The sequence below is a fragment of the Protopterus annectens genome, chromosome 1.part2 (assembly GCF_019279795.1).
Source record: "Protopterus annectens isolate FY-2018-M chromosome 1.part2, PAN1.0, whole genome shotgun sequence".
Taxonomy (NCBI): domain Eukaryota; kingdom Metazoa; phylum Chordata; order Ceratodontiformes; family Protopteridae; genus Protopterus; species Protopterus annectens.
This window is the reverse complement of record NC_056727.1, coordinates 971174408-971197282: the sequence shown is the minus strand read 5'-3', so window position 1 is coordinate 971197282 and position 22875 is coordinate 971174408. Positions and strand designations below refer to the sequence as shown.

Here is a 22875-nt window from a genome sequence, read left to right as displayed (position 1 = left end):
TTTTTCGTTTTATCAAACAAATTCTTTCCAGCCTATCTTGTCTTTTTTCACCATTGTTATTTGTTCTAGCTAATTAATTCTTTCCAACCTACCATGTCTTCTTTCACCATAGCTATTTGTTGTAGCAGTTTTTTTCTTTCCAACCTATTTTGTCTTCTTTCACTATAGTTATTTATTCTAGCAAATTAATTCTTTTGAACCTTTCCTGGCTTATTTCACCATTGCTATTTGTTCTTGCAAATCAATTATTTTCAACCCATCTTGTCTTCTTTCACCACAGTTATTTGGTCTAGCAAATCAATTCTGTCCTACCTCTCTTGTCTTCTTTTACCATAGATATTTTTCTAGCAAATCAATTCTTTCCAACTTGTCTTGTCTTTTTCCACCATAGTATTTGTTTTAGCAAATTAATTTATTCCAACCTATCCTGTCTTCTTTCACCACAGTTATTTGTTCTAGCAAAGCAATTCTTTCCAACCTATCTTGTCTTTTTTCAGCATAGTCATTTGATCTAGCAAATCAGTTCTTTCCAAACTATCATGTTTTCTTTCACCATAGTTATTTGTTCTAGCAAATCAGTTATTTCCAAACTATCTTGTCTTCTTTCACTATAGTTATTTTTCTAGTAAATCAATTCTTTGCAATCTATCCTTTCTTCTTTCACCATAGGCATTTGTTCTAGCAAATCTATTATTTCCAATCTATCTTGTCTTCTTTCACCATAGTTATTTGTTCTAGCAAATCAATTCTTTCCTACCTTTCTTGTCTTCCCTCACCATAGGTATTTGTTGTAGTAAAGCAATTCTTTCCAACATATCTTGTTCTCTTTCACCATATTTATGTGTTCTAGTGAATCAGTTATTTTCAACCTATCTTGTCTTCTATTACCATGGGTATTTGTTCTAGCAAATCAATTCTTCTCAATCTATCTTGTCTTTTTTCACCATAGTTATTTCTTCTAGCAAATCAATCCTTTTCAACCTATCTTGTCATTCTTCACCATAATTATTTGTTCTAGTAATTCAGTTCTTTCCAACCTATCTTGTCTTCTTTCACCATAGTTATTTATTCTAGCAAATCAATCCTTTTCAACCTATCTTGTAATCCTTCACTATAATTATTTGTTCTAGAAAATCAGTTCTGTCCAACCTATCTTTTCTTCTTTTGCCATAGTTATTTGTTCTAGCAAATCAATTCTTTCCACCCTATCTTGTTTTCTTTCTCCATAGTTATTTGTTCAAGGAAATCAATTCTTTCCAACCTATCTTGTCTTCTTTCACCATAGTTATTTGTTCTAGCAAATCAATTATTTCCAGCCTATCTTGTATTCTTTCACTATAGTTATTTTTTTCTAGTAAATCAATTCTTTCCAATCTACCCTTTCTTCTTTCACCATAGGTATTTACTCTAGCAAATCTATTCTTTCCAATCTATCTTGTCTTCTTTCACCATAGTTATTTGTTCTAGCAAATCAATTCTTTCCTACCTATCTTGTCTTCTTTCACCATAGGTATTTGTTCTAGCAAAGCAATTCTTTCCAACATATCTTGTCTTCTTTCACCATATTTATGTGTTCTAGTGAATCAGTTATTTTCAACCTGTCTTGTCTTCTATTACCATAGGTATCTGTTCTAGAAAATCAATTCTTCTCAACCTATCTTGTCTTTTTTCACCATAGTTATTTCTTCTAGCAAATCAATCCTTTTCAACCTATCTTGTCATCCTTCACTATAATTATTTGTTCTAGTAATTCAGTTCTTTCCAACCTATCTTGTCTTCTTTCACCAATTTTGTGTTCTAGCAAGTCAGTTATTTCCAACCCAACTTGTCCTCTTTCACCATAGTTATTTGTTCTAGCAAATCAATTCTTTCCAACTTATCTTGTCTTCTTTCACCATAGTTATTTGTTCTAGCAAATCAATTATTTCCAACCTATCTTGTCTTATTTCACCATAGTTATTTGTTTTAGCAAATCAATTCTTTACAACCTTTCTTGTCTTCTTTTACCATAGTTATTTGTTCTAGCAAATCAATTCTTTCCAACCTAGCTTGTCTTCTTTCACCGTAGGCATTTGTTCTAGCAAATCAATTCTTCTCAATCTATCTTGTCTTTTTTCACCATAGTTATTTCTTCTAGCAAATCAATCCTTTTCAACCTATCTTGTCATTCTTCACCATAATTATTTGTTCTAGTAATTCAGTTCTTTCCAACCTATCTTGTCTTCTTTCACCATAGTTATTTATTCTAGCAAATCAATCCTTTTCAACCTATCTTGTAATCCTTCACTATAATTATTTGTTCTAGAAAATCAGTTCTGTCCAACCTATCTTCTAGCTTGTCTTCTTTCACCGTAGGTATTTGTTCTAGCAAATCAATTCTTTCAAACTTATCTTTTCTTCTTTCACCATAGTTATTTTTTCTAGCAAATTTATTTGTTCCATCCTATCTTGTCTTCTTTCACCATTGTTATTTGTTCTAGCAAGTCAATTATTTCCAACCTATCTTGTCTCTTCTTTCACCATAATTATTTGTTCTAGCAAATTAATTCTTTCCACCCTATCTTGTCTTCTTTCACTATAGTTATTTGTTCTAGTAAATCAATTGTTTCCAGTCTATCTTGTATTCTTTCACCATAGGAATTTGTCCTAGCAAATCAATTCTTTCCTACCTATCTTGTCTTCTTTCAACATAGGTATTTTTTCTAGCAAATCAATTCTTTCCAACTTATCTTGTCTTCTTTCACCATAGTTATTTGTTCTAGCAAATCAATTCTTTCCTACCTATCTTGTCTTCTTTCACCATAGGTATTTGTTCTAGCAAAGCAATTCTTTCCAACATATCTTGTCTTCTTTCACCATAGTTATGTGTTCTAGTAAATCAGTTATTTTCAACCTATCCTGTCTTCTATTACCATAGTTATTTGTTCTAGAAAATCAATTCTTCTCAACCTATCTTGTCGTCTTTCACCATAGTTATTTATTCTAGCAAATCAATCCTTTTCAACCTATCTTGTCATCCTTCACTATAATTATATGTTCTAGTAATTCGATTCTTTCCAACCTATCTTGTCTTCTTTCACAATAGGTATTAGTTCTAGCAAATCAATTCTGTCCACCCTATCTTGTCTTCTTTCACCAGTTTTTTGTTCTAGCAAATCAGTTGTTTCCAATCTAACTTGTCTTCTTTCACCATAGATATTTGTTCTAGCAAATCCATTCTTTTCAACCTATCTTGTCTTCTTTCACCATAGTTATTTGTTCTAGCAAATTAATTCTTTCCAAACTATCTTGTTTTTTTTTACCATAGTTTTTGTTCTAGAAAATAAATTCTGTCGAACTTATCTTGTCTTCTTTCACCATAGTTATATTTTCTAGCAAACAATTCTTTCAAACCTATCTTGTCTTGTTTCACCATAATTATTTTTTCTAGCAAATCAATTCTTTCCAACCTACCATGTCTTCTTTCACCATAGCTATTTGTTCTAGCAAGTCAATTCTTTCCAACCTATCTTGTCTTCTTTCACCACAGTTATTTGTTCTAGCAAATCAATTGTTTCCAACCTATCTTGTCTTCTTTCACAATAGTTATTTGTTGTAGCAAATCAATTCTTTCCAACGTATCTTGTCTTCTTTCACCATAGTTATTTGTTGTAGCAAATCAATTCTTTCCAACCTATCTTGTGTTTTTTCATCATATTTATTTTTTTTCAAGCAAATCAGTTCTTTCCAACCTATCTTGTCTTCCTTCACCATAGTTTTTTATTTTAGCAAATGAATTCTTCCCGGCCTATCTTGTCTTTTTTCACCATAGTTATTTGTTCTAGCAAATCAATTCTTTCCAACCTGCCATGTTTTCTTTCAACATAGCTATTTGTTCTAGCAAGTCAATTCTTTCCAACCTATCTTGTCTTCTTTCACCATAGTTATTTGTTCTAGCAAATCAATTCTTTCCAACCTATCTTCTCTTCTCTTCTTTCACCATAGTTATTTGTTCTAGCAAATCAATTCTTTCGAACCAATCTTGTCTTATTTCACCATAGTTATTTGTTCTTTTAAATGAATTATTTCCAACCTATCTTGTCTTATTTCACCATAGTTATTTTTTCTAGCAAATCAGTTCTTTCCAACCTATCTTCACTATAGTTATTTGTTCTAGCAAATCAATTTTTTTCAACTTATCTTGTCTTCTTTCACCAGTTATTTGTTCTAGCAAATCAATTCTTTTCAACATATCTTATCTTCTTTCACCACAGTTATTTGTTCAAGCAAATCAATTCTTTCCTACCTATCTTGTCTTCTTTAACCATAGATATTTGTTCTAGCAAATCAATTCTTTCCAACCTGTCTTGTCTTCTTTCACCATAGTTATTTGTTTTAGCAAATTAATTTATTCCAACCTATCATGTCTTCTTTCACCATAGTTATTTGTTCTAGCAAAGCAATTCTTTCCAATCTATCTTGTCTTCTTTCAGCATAATCATTTGTTCTAGAAAATCAGTTCTTTCCAAACTATCATGTTTTCTTTCACCATAGTTATTTGTTCTAGCAAGTCAGTTCTTTCCAAACTATCTTGTCTTCTTTCGCCATGGTTATTTGTTCTAGCAAAGCAATTCTTTCCAACCTATCTTGTTTTCTTTCTCCATAGTTATTTGTTCTAGCAAATAAATTCTTTCCAACTTATCCTGTCTTCTTTCGCCATAGTTATTTGTTCTAGCAAATCAATTATTTGCAACCTATCTTGTCTTTTTTCACCATAGTTACTTTTTTTAGCAAATCAATTCTTTTCAACCTACCTTGTTTTCTTTCACCATAGTTATTTGTTTTAGGAAGTAAATTAATTCCTACCTAGCTTGTCTTCTTTCACCATAGTTATTTTTTCTAGCAAATAAATTCTTTCCAACCTATCTTGTCTTCTTTCACCATAGTTATTTGTTCTAATTAATCAATTCTTTCCAACCTATCTTGTCTTCTTTTACCAATAGTTATTTGTTCTAGCAAATCAATTCTTTCCAACCTATCTTGTCTTCTTTCACCATAGTTATTTTTTCTAGTAAATTTATTTGTTCCAACCTATCTTGTCTTCTTTCACCATTATTTGTTCTAGCAAATCAATTCTTTCTAACCTATCTTGTCTTCTTTCACCATAGTTATTTGTTCTAGGAAAATCAATTCTTTCCAGCCTATCTTGTCTTTTTACAATATAGTTATTTTTTCTAGTAAATCAATTCTTTCCAATCTATCTTGTCTTCTTTCACCATAGGCATTTATTCTAGCAAATTAATTCTTTCCAACCTATCTTTTCTTCTTACACCATAGTTATTTGTTCTAGAAAATCAATTCTTTTCTACCTATCTTGTCTTCTTTCACCATACTTATGTGTTCTAGTAAATAAGTTATTTTCAACCTATCTTGTCTTCTATTACCATAGATGTATAATTTTGTAGGTGTACCTTCTTTGTCTTCAGAGGTGTTGATGTTAAATGAAAAACAATCCTGAAAGATAAAAAAAAAAGAAAATGGCAGAGAATATTTTTATGACAATGTCAGAAATGAGCAGAGACTATTGTAATAAAGATCTGAATGAAAAAAATATAATGTCATTGATAGGCATGGCTGTCTTCTATTACAGAATATACAGCATGAAGTGAGAGGTTTAATAGCAAGCTATACAAATAAAGCAGATGCCTTAAGTAACATGCATTTGTTGTAATGATCATGTGTACATCATGTTATTTGCTTGTTACAAGTTAATGGACTACATATTTTGTGGCATCAAATCACACAGATTTCAAATGAGTGACAGGAATTTCCATATAAATTTATTCATCATTGGCATGTTTTTTAACACCTTTTAAGGACTTTCTTCCACTGCAAACTGGTGATTCAGCATTTTCATTATTCATCAGTACAGTCGACATAGTGTGGGTATGATAATACTGATTAAATTATGTATTTTAATCTTCTCTTCAATGTACTGTTCAAGTAAATGTATTCTAAAATGGCTAGCAGAATTCAAAAACAATCAATGTAATTAAAATGGCATGCTTTATTTGCTTCTACAGATCTTTACATGTTTTCTAAGCCATTAGCATATGAATACTCCATGCTTCTTGTCCCAAGGATGCAAGACAGAGACAGGGTGCAGAAAGGTGATCAGCATGATTTATGTGCTAACCAAGCTAGACACCTGCCTTAGAGTTAAGCACTGCCAGTTTCAAGGAGGTTACAGGGCTTAGCCAGTCGAGTAGCATGGTTGAATCTCCATACTTCTCATAAGATCCAAATGAAACTTACACATACAGCCTTCTCTACCCTTATTCAACATACCTGGAATGATTAATTTGCTTATGTTAAAAAAAAGCTCTGGATGTTAACTCATTTAGTGTGAGAACTCAAGAAAATGAAAATGAAACAAGCAGATGTTATAGAATGTAAAATTGTTTTATGGATCTTGTACCTGACAGTCTGTGAAATGCTTATTTATACTTTACCATAAAAAGGCGAGTGTAGTACTTGAACTATGTATAAATCTATGATCATGACAGGGTAGTCATAAACCTGGCATGTGATAATATGTCACTACATAACCAGGTAAAGTTTGTGCTCTGGTCAGGACAGTATGCTGTGCTCCCCCAAATATGATGGACTCCAGTTGTCCATTAAACATACTCCTGGCTGTACTGCGCACTGCGTTTGATGACTGCTGCTTTACATTGTGCTGACCTTCCACTCAGCAAATTATCTGTACCACACTTTCCATATTTACAAATAGTTATTCCTGCTTAACCCATAGAAATGATTTGTAGAATTTGCTATATGTTTTGTTTTACATGTTGCTAACCAAAGTAAATTGGCAGTTATTTTCTTATTAATAATCAAGAAATAAAATAAATAAGCAAATATTAATTCCTCTTGCTTGTGAAAAAGTCTTATTATATGCTGCATTGTACAAACCCTTTGTAGTACTAACATTGAATACTTGTCAAAAGTCTCCAGGTGACCTTTACTCTTACTGAAATTCTTAAACTACCTGAATTGACAAAACAAAACAGTTTAGTAATAAAACAAAAAAAAACATATTTTAGGTCTATCTAATGTAATTGTCCACACCAAAATTCCATTGTATCCAGAATCTTTATAATCAGACAACTAATATATTTTATTAATCAGCATGGCATATGTGAATATACTTTCCCAAAATGTCATTGCATTTATATTCGTGTTCCTTTTATTTAAGCGAACGCTTAAAGGTGCCAACACTGTTTCGTCGAATGTGTTTATGTGAAATGGCAAAATGCCGAAAGCACGGAACAGCGATTTTTTTTCCTAGGGAAATAAATCACTGGCCATTTTCAAGACTTTGCCATTTCCTCCACTGTGGTGCGATCTCGGATTTGGTATATTTAAGTAGGGTTTTTTTTTTTTTTTTTTTTTCTACAGATCAGTGATTTTTTTCCCTGGGAAAAAATATCTAACCTGTGTGTTCGACATTTTGCATTTTCAGACTGTTGGGTCGATTATATAGCGTTCACAATTTCAAGCATTCGCTAATATAATATAGACCCTTATATTCTACCGCCTCAGTATTTCAGTATCACAAATGCCACAAACGTCTTTATCTCTATTAGTGCTTCCATGAAAGTAATTATTTCAAGGGCTTATATTCTGTTCCAATTTCTACATGATGTCATCTTCTATTTAGCCATAAAGATTTGAAATAAATGAGGTACAGTATGGACATTTCTGCACCCATGAATGTTTTAAGAAGGTAAGGTCATAGATTTCTGCTGCAATTATGAATTGTTTCCGAAACTTTAACATCTTTAATTCCCAAAGCTTATATCTACCATCCAATTGGGGAAGAATGAATGCGGTCCTGGTTTATTTATTCTATTTTACATTTGTTAATCTTGGTAAAACACTGAACTAAAAAAAATATTTCCCAGTTCAGCCTGGAGTTACATACCAATAAATATTGATACTGACAATAGTTTTACAGACAATGGAAATTAAACTGTTGCCATGCAAAACAATAAGTACAAATATTATACTACAAAAAATATCCCCAATATAACCAATCCTTATTCTAAGTTTATATCTGAAACTAATGTCTTTTGTATTTTCCCGGTTAGGGGTCGCCACAGTGGAACTCCGGTCTACTACTTATTGGCAATGGATTTTTATGGTGCCGAGTTGCCAACCCAATGCTCAACCTTCAAAGAAGGTACACCCATTCATGCACGCACCTACCTGCATGTCTTTAAATATCACTCGACCACGGGGAGGACATGCAGACTCCACACAGAAGGCGCTCCAGCCGAGAATCGAACGGGAGAACCTCTTGCTGTGAGGCAACAACGCTAACCGCTGTACTACCGCGGCCATCTGAGTTTATATCTACAGTACATCTATCCATCTAGCTATTGAAATTACAAAATGAGCTTAAATTAAATTCATCAATTCAAAGAACAAGGAAAATTCTGGAAAGAAAGCAAAATGGTCATAGCATTTCCATTATGTGCAGATTTGCAACTCAAAATAAACATAGAACATAGTAGTAAAATTATTTTACCCTTTTGTTTGATGATACCGCTAACATTAAGGGAGTGGGATTCAAAAGCTGTAGGATGTGTGGTACATACCTAAAACTATTTGCACATCTTAAAGTATAATCGAAGAGAAGAGATAATGGAAGCACACCCTCTTAGGGGGGGCTGTGGTTTGAGATCAAGCAATCTACTGGGATTTCAGACCTCTGATGTCTGTGTGGAATTCAACTAAATAACCTGTTATGCGATGGTTGAGTAAAAATTAAAAGTTGCCTCATGAGTAGTTTGGTTTGTGGAATGATCACTCAGGAATGTTTAGACTTAATGAAAAATTAAGCAACTTTGAAGGCAGTAATAGGTGTAATATGATTACATTGGTGACTTAAGCAATATTGCTCTTTTTGATGATAGTGGAGATGTAAAAGATGCAGCTAATGAATGTTTAATTTTCTAAGTTAAGGAGGAGAAGGCAGTCTGATTATGGTTCATATTATTGTTTGTCTGGTTTAATTATTTAATATAAGGGACACGCTTTGGATTTTTTTTCCTCTGGAATTTATCAATCAAGATGGGATATTCCAAAGTATGTATGCAATGCAGTAAAAAAGTTATTAAATTATTTTAATCTGTAATAATGATAATGGTAGCAAACTGCTTTGTAGGCGGTTGCTAATGGTGGTTAGTGGCATGAAAACTGCTTTTGATTTATAGGACCATAAGGATACCATCATAGATATTTGAAAAAAGTGAGTGAAGTTACAGTTGTAGTATACACTATGGCAATCACTACAAGGCAGTGTTGTTTTCAATAATGCGACGCACAGCATTACAGTGAATGGAATGTGTCTGGAAAAGAGAGAGGGAAAAAAAAATATATATATATATATATATATATAGAGAGAGAGAGAGAGAGATGAAGCACTTTTTGTGATATGCTAAATGAAATATGAATGCTTGAACATTCAACTTTGGGTGTGTTAATGGTATGCAGTGGCATATTAAAAAGAGCTGTGTGCATTATTATGGCTGTTATTAGGGGTTAGTTATGGAATCATTTAAACAAGTAGTATCTGGCTATGTACACATACAGCACCTGGCTAAAACTCTTTTCATACTCCCTTAACACCGCAAGATAAAAGCAAGCAACCTAGACTGCGTGTTTCGCTTAACCAGCAACCAGAGTTACATAATACCACTTTAGTTATCCTTGTCAAACCCCTTCCTGTCTCCAAAAGCTAATGATATACAATCTACTTATATAAAGCTTTAACTGACAAGCAATGTAAAACTGATGCATTTCACAATACATAACTCCTGTCATAGTTGCTGGTTGACAAAAACGATACATATCTCTGTATATAATACTTGTTATACTCATTGTATAGAGTTATTATGTAATATAAGTGTGTAAATTGAATGCGTGGAGTATTTCTCCTTGATCTCCACTGAAAAGGGGAATATGTCCAGTTGAACTTTCATGATTCACACAACTGAAAAATAAAACAAATGAACTCTACATCATGTTTCGGTACAGATAATCATGGAAACTCTAAGGTTTAAGCTACTATAACTTTTCAAGAAAAAGCATTATGACAGACATGGTTGTACTAAATATAAAATAATATACTGCAGTATGTAAACTCTGCAGGAGCCCTTCATGGTAATAATTAAAGCCTTTTTATTTTTAATTTTTTACCCTTCCTGTGAAATGTTATTGTACCAATGTGTCTTTTGTAAATAACGTATATAGTGTGTGACAGAGTGTGTGTGTGTGTGTGTGTGTGTATGTGTGTGTGTGTGTGTGTGTGTGTGTGTGTGTGTGTGTGTGTGTGTGTGTGTGTGTGTGTGTGTGTGTGTGTGTGTGTGTTTTAATATGCATTATTTTATCCCAAAGGCATTTGTCTACCATATAGCTATATATCTTTAAATTACCTGTATTTACTATTGGCTAAGTCAACTTGAATCTCAGTTTAACATCTCATCCAAAGAATTGCTTTTTAAGATTACAGCACCCTCCCATGCTATCCTGAAACATGTGTACTAAAATAAGAACTAAAATACCTTTCATGAGAATACAACCCATAGCCTTCTGGTGTTTGGCTACTAAACTTGAGTTTTTAATCTGCTGAGATTTGTATATGTTTGCAATGAACAAATGAGATTTGGAACAGACCAGTTTGTCCAGGGACATCTTCTATTGGGGTTAGACAAACAGAGTAGTAGGAATTAGGAGGATAAGGGGAGGATAGGGTTAAATAGGAATGAAGGATGTGTGAGAGGAAATGGGGTAAGAGTAATTAGAGGGTTTTAGGCAAGTGTAACTGGAGTAGGAGTCACATTTTTGGCGTGAACTTGCTATAGTGCAGGTTTATGTCCAGACGACCTGTAGGCTATGGGCAGGTAGGCTGGTGGCATGGCAGAGGTAACTAAGGTTAGTTAGTTTAGGTGGGGTGATATGCTTGTTTGTTGGTTATTTTCACACAGTGTCTCTGGCAGTGGATTGTTATGGAGGGGGAGCGTGTGTTCTGGTTGAAGGTTTGTGGTTAGGAACTGTGGTGGGGGTCGCTTTAGTTTTGACCCTGAGATCCAGACTTCAGTATGGTTGGTTTGTTAATTTTTTTTTTTTTTGTAACATCACACTATGTAGAGAGGTTTCAATGGCTCTAGGGGATTGGGGGAAGGGATCCTCGGTCTTAGTAGGACGTTGGGGGTGATCGGCTACCATCTCATGGCCTCTTGTAGCTGAACTGCACCCACCAGGCTCACAGGGACAATTTATGGTTTTCACAGGCTTCTAGCTTACTGTGCCTCACTGGGCATGCATGCTTGCCGGGTAGCAGCTGGGTTTTAGAGTGTCATCTATCAGCCATTGCTGAGGTTTCCTTGGTACGTTCCACCTTTTGCATTGCAGATCAGACACACAGCTACTTCCCAGTAAAAGAGACATTATAATGATTTTACTCCATTTTCCTCAATCTAGGGGGGTTTTAATGGCACTTAGTGTAATTTGGATAATAACAACTTTTAGTAGTAAAAGTCAACATTGCGTGGTTTAAAGTAGGTATCACTCTTTCCGTAAGGAGAAGGTGAATACCTTTTGCTTGTCATGTTGGTTCTAGATCACAACATGGGTGTTTTTTTTTTTTTTTTGTTTTGTCAGGTTAGTGTTTTGTTGAAGAGTGAAAGACAGTTGCATAAGGTCAGAAGTCCTACCCCGTTGAACTTCATGCTACTGCAGAGACGGTAATTTTGTTAACTCGTTACGGTGGTAGTAATAGTTGTCTATTGTCTGTGCGGTTTTTATTTTCTCACTAGATACTACTAGTATAACAAATGGTTCTTTTTTTACACTATGCATAATATCATTATTGTTGTTATTTGTTGTTTTGAATTAAGTGGAGCTTTTCTCCACAGGCCTCTGCTGAAAATGGACCTCGTGCAGTCGGACCATCCTGGTTGACAAATGTAAAATAAATAGATGAATAAAATAAATAAATACAAAAACAGAACAAAGGAGCACAATTTGGTTGCAGGAAATATATCAAAAAATTAAGAATATAACCAAACTACGGTGGTGCAAAAAGATATTTAATAAATAACACTAACTTGTTTTAAACATAAACAATAAAATTATAAAAGATGAGCGCTTTCGTACCAGTCTAGGTACCTCATCAGATCTAAGATAAAATAGAACTCACAAGTTTAAATAGCATTAAACAATTAGTGTTGTAAATCACATGACTTTAAAATAGGTTTCAGGGGAATAAACGCATTTAACCCCTTACTGTCTGTAGCTTGTAAAGGTAACATCCATTTTATTTCCAAACATTCAGGTTTTTGTAACTATGTCCCCTCCTCTAGTATTTAACTGACATGTCTCTAAAACAAGAAATTTAAAATAATGATCATTCCCTGCTGAAGCAATGTGCTTAGCAAGGGCATTTTTGTTATCATTTCTATGTATGCTGTACAGATGTTCACGTATCCGATCCCTCAAACATCTATTTGTTTTTCCCACATAAAACATTTTACACAATTCACATGAGGCTAAATATACTATATTACAGGTGTCACAATCAGCATAAACCTTAAACTCAAAGACATGTCCTGTTACTAGATGTACAAACATATCATCATTGTTAATAAATACACACATTTTACAGTGGTGGCAAGGAAAAGTTCCTGGCCTGCTAGTGCCCAAATTATGGACTCCTTGTCTAGTTGGTTTAGTTGGTTTATAACAAAGCATTCTTTTTATAGATTTTTGATGCTTAAATGTAAATTGTGGTAATTCACCTGATACCTCTCTACACTTCGTATCAGATTGTAATACTCTCCAGTGTTTTTTGATAATATCACAAATATCAGATGAATTGCTAGAGAACGTGAGACACATTCTTGTCATGCTCAAGGGATTCATGGACTTATCATTAACATATTTAAAATCAGAGTTTAAATATGATTTGGAACGGGTGTCTTGATATGAGACAACCTCATTTTGTACTTCAGATATATCATCTTGTCTATAGCCCCTATCTTTCAAATTACCCAATATCATTTCAAAAGACTCATACATCTGACTATCCTTCGTATGCAGCCTAGCTGACCTATAAACCTGTCCCTTTAATACATTTCTTTTTAAAAACCTTGGGTATGTACTATGTTATTTGTTCTGCAAGGTTTACTATGCATCTTTGTTTCTATCCCATCAGGGGTCAATAAGACTTGTACTTCCAAGAATGAGACCACTTCACTAGAAGAGTTAAAAGTGAATTTCAAAAAATTCATACTAGAGTTAAGATACTCAACATATTCACATAATAAACTATAGTCATTGCCCCAGACAAAAAACACATTGTCCACAAAATGACCATAGCGTAGGATAAACCTGTAGAAAATATTATTCTCATTGAACACAAAGTCAGACTCCCAATATTAGCGTAGCTATTAGCACAAACTGTGCCCATAGCTATGTCAGTACCTTGTACATAGAAGCAGTCTTCAGACATGAACAACTTATGTTCTAAGATAACATCTAAAAGGGAACAAATTAAGTGGATCTTATTAGTACCATGTATACTGTGATTACTCAAAAAAAGTCTAATAAAATTAACGCCTGTGTCATTAGGAATACAAGTCAAAAGAGGTACGACATCCATTGTGACAAGTAACACATCATTCTTAAATTCTTTCAACCTCCTTTCATTAAGCCTGTGTAAAAAATATTTTGTATCTTTCAATATATCCACAAACTGGTAAAACCAACAACAAACCAAAACACAAGTAGTGCCACTGGCGAAACGAACCACAGTTTAGAATCAAACGAAGATTTATTAGTGTCATCAATTACAAAATTGATTGCAAAACTAAACATGTAGTTTATTTAGCCAAGTGCAGTTACTGTCCCGTATTCTATATCGGCAAGACCGATAGGAAATTACGGGAACGCGTTTATGAACACCAATATTGCATAAGTAAAAATAAATATGAAAATGCCTTGGCTAAACATATTAGGGATCATCTCCACCATGAGTTTAAATTTAAGGGGATAGACTTGGTGCCTACCAATGTGAGAGGAGGTCCAGATTCATTGTTTTTAGAAAAATTAGAATTAATTTGGCAGCTCCATTTGGATGCTTGCCAATACCCAGGCCTAAATGACCTTTTATCTATTTTATGTATTTTGAAATTGAAAAGTCTGGCTAGGTAGTTTGAGTTACGAGATGTATGTAAACACCTATAACATTATCAGTATCACGTTTATTATTATTATAAATATAAATGGTTTTACATTTTTAAACTATTTTTGCACAAAAATGATGTGTTTTTAACATAGTTTATATTGGCATATGAATGTTTAGTGATTTGAACTGAAGGAGGAGCTAGAGGCTGTATCCAGTCATAGGTCTGTATTGTTTTTACACGTACTATTTAAACGTGTAACTTGTCTGAAGAAGTTTTGTGATTTAACGGGACAAAAAGCAGTGTTTTTATGGTGGGTTGCTTTACACTAATAAATCTTCCTTTGATTCTAAACCATGGTTCATTTCACCAGTGGCACTACTTGTGTTTTGATCTTTTAATATATCTTTCAATATATATTCAATTCTATTAAGAATAGGGTGGATCTGCTTCTCCACATATATGGAGAGTGGTTCAGTTGCCCAGCCCCTGCCAGACACAATATGTCACATAGGTGGATCAGTAGGGTTCTTATGTAGTTTAGCTAGACCATGGATTTGTGGTACAACTGCATATTCTACTATCAAATAGTCATAAAGCTGTTTGTCTATAGTACCTTCCATCAGAAGGTCTTCATCACACTGATGCACTCTGTTTTTTAACTTCTGTGCCTGTGGCTCAGTAACTGGTAAATATGTATTATAATCGCTAAGCATTCTACACATAATCTGTGAATAATGAGAGGTGTCAAGAACCACAATCCCTCCACCCTTATCAGCTGGCCTGAAACATAATACATCAGATGATACCAGTTCCATTAAAGCAGAGAATTCAGTTCTACTAAGGTTTTTAAAACCAGACAACTTCTTATTCATAAAGTAATCATATATATCATCCTGACATAACTCGGCTTCAAAATTGGGGGGAATTAAAGTGTAGGTTATGTTGCAAAGACAATAACACTGAGTCTGTCCCTAATTAAGTGCTTGCCCTTGTAAACTACATTGGTCCCTTCATGCAGCAAAATTGCTAATTTCATTTCTTCATTAATAAGCTTATGTTGAGCTATATCCTTGAAATCCAATAGGTAGTGCTGTCTCATGGATACAGCTGTTTGGACTCTGTTATATCTTGGGCTTCGATAGTTTCACGCGACATTGATACAACTGGATTGTTCTCCTGGCAGGTGTCCCTGATGGTTTTAGCAACCTTGGTTTTGTTCCAGGTTTTGTTCTGATTGGTGTTCATGCAGGTCATCTTGTGGTTTACAGTGGGTTGCTCAGGGCAGACTTTTACCCCGCACTGTCAAGGGAATTTGCAGGTTGCATATTTTTTCATGGTAAGGGTTTGCAGTAGGATAACCTTGCACCGAGTTTAGCAGAATGTCTGGATCTTCAGTTGTTGGTCTGTTTCTCATGGAGTTGTGGCTTTCTGGCATGTCATTGGCAGATTATTGAGGGGTGAAGTCATGAAGGAATGACATACATTTAAGTTTCAGACTCTGTTCCCTTTGGAAGATCCATGTGGATACAAAACCTTGTATTCTATCAGGTTTTCAGTTTGTAAGAGCAATATTGGAAATTGTGTTTATTTTGGGGTCCTTTTCCTGCTGTTACTGCTATGTCTATATTTCTTGCTATAGAATGTTGAGAGGTACGGTGGTTGTTGCCATATTCTCTTAAATCGTAACCCCATTTATTGTACAAAATAATTTACTCTAGTTATTGGGCCTGTGTCTCAATTACATATGGCTTGTCCTCAGTATGGAGTTCATTATTCACAGTTTCCTGTTTCTTGCTGTTACTGCTATGTCTATATTTCTTGCTATAGAATGTTGAGAGGTACGGTGGTTGTTGCCATGCTCTCTTAAATCAGTAACCCCATTTATTGTACAAAATAATTTACTCTAGTTATTGGGCCTGTGTCTCAATTACATATGGCTTGTCCTCAGTATGGAGTTCATTATTCACAGTGTTTAACTAAAGGTAGTGGCAGAGTTGCTGCTAGTCTGCTAGAGGGGGCATGCTTGCTGAATGATTCTGGGAGTGGTGTGTAGTGGTGTGTAGCCCATACAAGTAGCAGTTCTGTGGGCTGGAGGGCAGTTGAGGGGATATTGGGGTGTTGTCATACCTTTGAACTGTACAGATTTTCATAGAATGTCCAGATTTTGCTTCGTATTTGGTTGGTATTCATAGTCTGTGGTTTTGGCAATTAGTGGCACAGTATTAAAGACTAATTTAGGAACAGGTCAGACATTTGAGTTTCTTATGTTATACCATCAGAGGATACGTCGGTTCCTCTTTATTTTAGCTTGTGAACACTTATCGTTTTAAGAGGTTGAGAAGCATGGGCTTTGTTGATATCACCTGGGCTAAGAGGTAGAGAGGTATGTGGGTTTAGAGCTGTTGCAAGCTAAACAGGAACAGAAGAAGCAGAATGTGGTACACATACTAATGGCATATTATGGCATATTACAGCCTCAAATGGGAAAATTAAGCAGGCTATACATATAAAAATAAATAAATAAATAAAAAAGGGGTGGGATTGCGAAAGAGTAGAAGGGGAGCCTTAAGTCAAGATTACATTGGAAAAGTTGATGGGGGGAATATGGCGGTGGGCTCCCTTGATAGCACTCAATGTTAAGATATTTTGGTTTGTGGCAGTGAATTTACAGTTTCTTTTCTTTTACAGTTCAATGAGGGATGACTGCACAGTCGACATGGTGCCAGTATCTACAATGATGGGCAAAGAGGTCGTAATAGGATGTGTGCAGAGGCACATCCATCAGTGTTCTGAAGGCGATGGAGGCTGCTTGGTTGGAGTGGTGCACAAGGAGGGCACAGTTGTGTTGTGGTCTGGGGATATCAAATTTCTATTTATTTTTACATGCAGCATGTAATGTTCTATTCCAAGATGGACACGGGTGGACACTCTGGGTTGAATTTGCAATTACCCATCAAGTTGTTCAGAGTGGGTTTAATGGGGTGTTCTGGTTGACATGCAGTGGAATTCCTACAGCACGTATGGTATTGTCTGGGAGACAAATCTTCTCCACAAGCAGTTTCTATGAATGTCTCATAAGAGGTTAAGGTCTTTACAGCAGGTAGCAGGGTATCATTTGACTGTCACTCTGAGCTGATAGGCGGTGGTTTGGTATATGTACGACTTAAGAGTAGGTAGGGTTCGATGGAGCACTGTAGGTATGTAGGTATTGTGGGGATATGTGAGGAAATGGGTGCTTTGTGGGCACTTGTTAAGGCTGTAGTTAGTCATTGTGGAAATGTTTTGAGTGGAGTTTTGCAATCATTTACAAATGTGGCAGGAGGTTTTGGGTTGGGGTGCATAATTGGGGGTTGTTTGGCAGGTTGTTGGATGGAAGGAAAGCCGATTTGGGGTGATGATGAATATTTGGAGTTCCCAGTTAACATGGCATAGGTGGTTTAGTGAGAGTGGTTGGGGGATTAAGATTCAGTTTAGCCAGTTAACATGGCTGGGGTGTGGGTTTTGTTGTACATGTAAGATGAGGTGTCAGGTTGTGTTAGGATTAAAGGTTTGTTTTGAGGTGACAGCAGGGCATCAGAAGAAGCTGAGAATAGAGATAGATGGGAAGATAGTGGAACAGGTAAACAGCTTCAAGTATCTGGGAGGGGTGGTTGAGGAGAAGGGTAGTCTGAATGAAGAGGGAAAAGCTAGAATCAGAGGGGCTGCAGCCAACTGGCATAGAGTATCAGGTGTAGTATATGACAGAAGAATGCCAAAGAAGCTGAAAAGTAAGGTGTACAAGACAGTGGCGCGACCAGTACTACTGTATGGTACAGAAACCTGGGCAGTAAAGGCAGAACAGCTGAAGAAGCTAGAGGTGATGGAAATGAAGTGCCTGAGAAAGGTGGTAGGATGCACACTGTGGGACAGGCGAAGAAATGAGGACATAAGAGCAGAAGCTCCAATTGCAGAAAAGATCAAAGAAAACAGATTACAATGGTATGGGCACGTGTAGAAAAGCAGAAGACAATCTGGTGAGGGAGATTTGGGACAGACAGGAAGAAGGCAAGAGGAAGCAAGGGCATCCAGCAAAGAGGTGGATGGATTGTGTGAAAGAAGATCTGCAACAGTCAGGCATGAGTGTTGAAGAAGGCAGGAGAGTGGCACTGAATCGAGAGAGTTGGCGACAGTTAATACGATACCCCGACCCCATGTAAATGGGAAAAAGGGGATGATGATGATGATGATGATGACAGCAGGGCATTGTTAAATTGGGGGTAGGGTGGAGATGGCTGTATTTAGTCATGCTGTTACTATTTTATGGGTCAGCAAAGGCTAGGATGGTCATTATGTTCTGCATTTATAAGGGATAGTAGGTGGGATGGCAGGATTGCTTTCGGACATTATATATGGCTGCAGTTAGGATGTGTATGCAGATGCCATTTAAATTTACATAATACCAAACTTAACATTAATAATAACATAGTTTTCAAGCTTAATTCTAACTTACATGGATAGTATCAAACTCAACATTGACTAGTAGCATAGCACTGAAGCTAAAATTTAACATATTTACATAAAGTTGGGGGACTGGGTCGGTGGCTTGTGTGAGGGAAGGATGATGCATGGAGTAGTGAATATGTGGTTGTGGTAAGCTGGGGAGGAGGTCATTTAGGTTGTTGGGAATTTTGGTTCATTTTCAGCCGTCAATATGGAACGTTTGTAGGGTTTTGGTGTTTGGGTTGCTAAAATGCCATGATAGCCATTTGAAATGGTTATGTTTATAATGTGTAGTTGGTGTGATGTCAGGATTGTTGTTGTTCTGAACTTAGAGATCTCATTTGGATCTCATTTGCTTATTATATTCATTAGGTGGTCAATGGGGTTTAATGTGACTCGATGGTATGCAATTGCCTTTGCATGGTTTTTAGGGGAGTGGGCATAGTGTTTGGTTGTTCAGTTGGTTGGTAATACTCTTGGAAGTTTGTTGAGGCTGTTGGTTGTGAGGTAAGGGTTATTTAGTTCATGCACATTGGTTATGATAGATTATGAGGCTATGGTTGCTACCTTAGTATAGGAGAGGTATTAGAGGTTTGTTTTTAGCTGGTGAGGTAATTGGCTATTTTGGTAGTTATGTGATAGGGTTTTAGGAGGGGATGCCTCGGACCCAGCTTAGTTAGACAGGATGGGGTACACCGAATGATGTTTGGCCTAATGCCTTAATTGTAGTTACATTGTTGAAAGTTTGTTGGTAAGAGGAGGAACAGCCTGGTCAGGCTGGTGGGCAGAGAAAAGGGGCAGGCTTGCCCTCTTCTGTTCCCCCTTTGGTGGTCGTTCAATTCAATAATTTGGGAAAGGCAAGTGAGCAGTTACGCTGCCTGATAAGTAAATAAGCAAGCGGAGGTAAGCTGCTTATTTGGTTGGAAATAATTCAATAAATGGTATCTGAAGTGAGTGGTACGCTGCTTCATAAGTAAGTGAGTGGAGGTATGGACGCTGCTTACTGATTAGGATGAGCGGGGATGCTGTCCTATGGTAATGTTACATAGATGTTATTTTCACCTATTGAAATTTATGAATATTGGTTGGAATTTATGAATATTGGTTAACAATCATGTTTATGGGTTCAATAACAGTCATCAAATGTCATTTGGTGTGATGTTTTTATTGAAGGTACTGGGACAAATGAGGTTTGGAAGAGACCAATTTGTCCAGGGACATCTTCAGTTGGGGTTAGATAAACAGAGTAGTAGGAATTAGGAGGATAAGGGAAGAATAGGGTTAAATAGGAATGAGGGATGTGTGAGAGGAAATGAGGTAAGAGTAGGGAGGGGCATAGAGGGTTTTAGGCAAGTGTAACTGGAGTAGGAGTCACATTTTTGGTGTGAACTTGCTACCCGCCCTCCCACCCCTTTGTTAGGGATAATGCAGTTATTTTCAGTTTGGGAAGGGCGGAGAAGTGGGGCAGGCTTGCCCTTTTCTATTTCCCCCTCTGGTGATAGTTCAGTTCAATAAGTTGGGAAAGGCAAGTGAGCGGTCGCGCTGCTTGATAAGTAAATAAGCAAGCGGAGGTAAGCTGCCCATTTGGTTGGAAATAATTCAATAAATGGTATCTGAACTGAGTGGTACACTGCTTCATAAGTAAGTGAGTGGAGGTATGGATGCTGCTTACTGATTAGAATGAGTGGGGACACTGTCCTGTGGTAATGTTACATGGATGTTATGTTCACCTATTGAAATTTATGAATATTGGTTAACAATCATGTTTATGGAAGTTCAGTAAAGGTCATCAAATATAATTCGGTGTGATGTTTTTATTGAAGGGGACCGGGACAAATGCACAGTTGTGTTTAGAAGGGTTATTATCTGTTCAAAAATGCACCTGTTGATAACTTCCTTGCCTTAGGGGTAATGAAAAGCACTCATATTTGCATTTTAAGACTTTTTGAGAGTAAGTGCTCCGTTTCTTCTTCCTTAGCAAAACTGGTGTGCAGTAAAAGCAATAACACAGCATTTCCTGAAATAAATGCGACTTTATCAGTTTCATTTTAGAAAGCAAATAAGGAAAGTTCTTTTGCAAAATAAGTGATATCACTGAAAAAGTGAGGAAAGATGGCAAACACAGAAATGAGACAACTTGTTAAAGTCCATAAATTTCACATTTAATGTGTTTCTGCGATGTAAGTGTGCAAGCAGTGAAAGATTTCATCCTTTCGGAGCTCAGCTCAACATAAAAGGTGGAATCCCAAAACAAAGGATTTGTTGCAGTGGTATCAATTTGCTTAGATTTGAAACTCAAACTAGATTTATTGCAACTTGAAATCATTGCAAATAAGTAATGCTCCATGCAGTGTTGCCTAGTGCATTCTGAAGCAACCACAGACCACTATTACAGATGGAACAGTCACAACATTATTTGGAAACTGATTGCAAGTTAGATGTGCACAGGAATATCTACCATTCCCCTGCAACTGTGGTCACTACTGCCAAGAAACTGCAATCAGGACACTTTGGTTTCTCTAGTCCCTTATATTTATTAAAAATATATGTTTAGAACTGTGTTAGTGCAAAATTCTAAATTGCGTTAGGTAGGGTGCTGCACTGATAAAACATAAATGAATGAGACAAGAAGAAATCAAATGTTTTATATGTCATATTAGTTGGCAGTTTTCTTATACTAGCAAAGAAGCTTTTATGTAATCAGATGTTAATGAAACACTGCTGATGTATCAATGTGTTTATGATCTGCTAAATTAAGGAAAGCGGCCTAAACTAAGTGATTTATTTATGTTCCTACTTTCATACCTCTTGCATTCATTTGTAAGGTTTAGCATCATTAATGCACATTAAAAATTAATTTGTTTACAATTATTGTCTCTCTTCAGTGGCCTCTCCCCAGGATTCTTGCAAAATATTAGGTCCAGAAAACATAGTTAAAGGCTAAATGGGGAATGGCATTTTAATGCCTTCTGGGAAAGAAGCTCATAACGATTTGTAGATTTTTAAGAATAGACCTGGCATAAAGGAAACAAAACAAAGTTTTAAAACTGTGACTGTGATTATGCTCTTTTGCTACTGGAATGCAAGCTGACATAACAGCCATACCAAGAAGTGAAGGAAAGCTGAACTGGACTTATTTAGACTGCCAGTGTCACCATAAGAGCTATTTCAATTGATTTGCAACTGAAACAAGAATGCTCTAGTGCCAAATGTTTTAGTACACAATTGTAGCAATGTTAATATGAGATATGGTAAACATATATTGTGAGTGTGTTTTTATATGTCTAAGTATATGTGTGTGTATGTATCTCTGTGTGTGTATACACACACACACACACACACACACACACATATATATATATATATATATATATATATATATATATATATATATATATATATATATATATATGGATTCACTTCATAACACTGAAAACTCAAAACACTGAAAATGAGAAAACTTCATAATACAGAAGACCAAAACACTGAAACTTCAAAACACTGAAAACTCAAAACACTGAAACTCAAAACACTGAAAACACATATCATACATATACTGAGTTTAAACAACATAAATCACAACACTTTCCACCAAGTGTAGGCCCCTTAGTGTAGTGAAATGCAATCTTGGAGTTGATATATATAAGTAGCAGGGGGTGTGGGGGGTGCAGAGTGCACGGAAGTAACCAATCAAATATCCTACATATATATATATATATATATATATATATATATATATATATATATATTAATTTTATGTGGGAAAATCTGAGAGAGTATTGAAAAGTATTGAAAAGAAGTATATACGAACATCATTATGATATTCATAAGCAGGACATTAATAATGCACTATTTAAGCACACCTTAATATGTAAAGATGCTAAATTTACGTTCTTTGTGTTAGAAGAAGTTTCATTGAATATTAGAGGTGGTGAATGGGAAGTGAGAATAGAAGTGTTTTGGCAGCTAGTTTTAGAAGCTTGCAAACATCCAGGTTTAAAAGAACACATATCTTTAGTTCCTGTGCTCGCTGCCAGATTATAAGTATCATAGATTTCTTTGTATAATATTTCAGCTTTTTTCATCTTCCTTTAGAAAAAGTTTGTTTTAAGTTATGTTCATTCCCTTCCATGTATTTAAATTTCATGGGGATTTAATAAAG

The 22875-nt window shown here is 35.5% G+C and overlaps 1 protein-coding gene across 1 annotated transcript in view; it reads right to left on the bottom strand.

The window, feature by feature from the left end:
- The window catches only part of FNDC5 (fibronectin type III domain containing 5), a 1974149-nt gene that overhangs the window by 1485520 nt on the left and 465754 nt on the right, over window positions 1–22875 (bottom strand). The gene's annotated exons all lie outside the window — the stretch shown is intronic.